Source organism: Cebus imitator, unplaced genomic scaffold, assembly GCF_001604975.1.
Source record: "Cebus imitator isolate Cc_AM_T3 unplaced genomic scaffold, Cebus_imitator-1.0 Scaffold170, whole genome shotgun sequence".
In the NCBI taxonomy this organism is placed as follows: domain Eukaryota; kingdom Metazoa; phylum Chordata; class Mammalia; order Primates; family Cebidae; genus Cebus; species Cebus imitator.
The window spans coordinates 1,994,504-1,996,791 of NW_016107485.1; positions in this window are offsets into that span (position 1 = coordinate 1,994,504).

Sequence of the window (2,288 nt, forward strand, 5' to 3'; positions counted from 1 at the left end):
ACCCTCATTTGGATGAGGAAACTGGTTCAGAGAAATGAAGTAGTCAGCTTAAGGTCACAGACCTTGTGAGTAGCAGAGGCAGGCCCAGAATCTAGATTTCTTGACTTTTAGTCCAGTTTCCTTTCTACCACACTACAATACAACCTTCTCTCATTTATTCTTTAGTTTAAAAAGAAAAAAACCAAAAACATGCTGCTGTCACCACCCCCACCCCACAATGTGCATGCACCTTCATCCTTCTCTGTCTTTCTTTGTGTATAGGGAGATAATTGGAATGGGAAACCCACAAAGGTACAAGATAGGAAGAAATGCTCAGTTGGGGAGATTTAATTGACTAGCTTATCAGAAGGCCTTGCTGGCAGTAAAGCAGTCATCTTGGATCCATCTCTGGCATTAAGCAGTGAGGAATGTACTTTGAGCTCCTCCAGTCTCCTCCCCCTTTTTTCCTACTGTGCTCACAGCCTCTGGTTGGCTGTGACTTCCAAATGGATGAGGCTGATTTGTGCCGGTATCCTATTGGCCAACTCTGTTTCCTCCTAACCAGGAGCAGCTGAGAGAGGAAAATAGCTGGTTGGCCTTCGGTTTTTTTTTTTTTTTTTTTTTTTTTTTCCCTGCATTCTGCAGAGAGAAGAAGGGAGGAGGATGTGAAATTGGAAGGTCCAAGGCTGAGAAACTTGCCTCAGCAAAAATATGCAAGTGTCTTTGGGAATCATTGGCTCCCATATTGCTAAATTCTGTACAGAGATTGTCCTGGATGGATTAAGTTGACAACACTTACCCACTGTCCTTTTAGAGCTAACTTCAGGGGACTGTGTGCCCTGTGCTAACTACCACAGCTGCTGTCTTCACTGTGGTACCTTGAGGTCTGGACCGTTATCTGCTTTTCTTGACCTATTTTATCTTTTCCTACTTCCATTCCCAACGGGCCTTATTTTCTGTTAGGAGACAGTGAATAGTGATGTTAGCCAAGTGCTGCTAATGAGTTTGATTGCTCATGGTATCGTTCCCAGGTGACATAATGCCTTAACTTAGGTAAGAGTAGCACATCTGTCTTCAGAGGATTTTAAGGAAATGACCCTAGACATGGGTAATTTGGGCAACATGATATCTGCAACAAGTCACATTTGCTAGGCATACAATAACTCTTTCGGAGCACTGCTTTTTGTATTAAGCACTGTGCTAGGTGCTGGGCTAAGACAAGAGCCCTCTCACAGAGAAGTTCACAATTTGGAAGAGAGTTGGGTATGTTTGAATAGTTATTACAATATAGGGTATGCTCTAGAGTGGACCGTCTGTTTAAAGTACTACGTAAGATCAACAGAGTGGATCCATAAGACATGCCAGAGAGATTTGGGGGCCTTGGTCCAGGATTGTGGTATTGGGGCTGGGGCTGTACTTTAGCTGTCCGTAAACTCAAGGTCATATGGAAACCTGGTACAATGGTAGAGGCATTCCCTTCTTTTGAGAAGAGTTTATTAGAGCAGAAACCTTGATAGCATCATTGGGTCACACCTGGGGCTAGGGACACTCTTCACATGCAATCTGGTATGGTAAAGTGGCAAGAACCCTAACTGGGAATAAGAAGACCTAGGTTCAAGTCCCAATTCTCTTCCCTAGAGCTGGTTCATAATCCATAAGTTGATTACCTCCCATATGCAAAGGGGATATAAGAATTGGGCATATAGAACTTCTTTCCTGATCCCAAGAGCCTGTAATGAAGTTTCAAGGCAAAGCTTACAAGGATTGAAAAGGAGGAAGAATTAAGCTATTTAGTAACTACTATTAAAACAATGTAATGGCAGAAATTAGGATACTCATAATTACATCTCCCTCTCTTCTTAAAAAAGATTGGAGCTAGAGTACTTAGCAAAGCCCTTGGTAAATATTAGTTGACTGACTCAGATTTGGCAATGAAAAGCCATTTCTGAGGGCTTTGGTGAAATAGTGTTATATCAGTTGACAAAATAAAACTCCCTTAGCTCTTTTTTTTTTTTTTTTTTTGAGATGGAGTCTCACTGTATTGCTCAGGCTGGAGTGCAGTGACAATCTTGGCTCATTGCAACCTCTGCCTCCTGGGTTCAAGCACTTCTCCTGCCTCAGCCTCCTGAGTAGCTGGGATTACAGGCACGTACCACCATGCCCGGCTAATTTTTGTATTTTTAGTAGAGATGGGGTTTCACCACGTTGGTCAGGCTAGTCTCGAACTCCTGACCTTGTGATTCACCCGCCTTGGCCTCCCAAAGTGCTAGGATTACAGGCGTGAGCCACCATGCCCTGCCCAGCTCTTA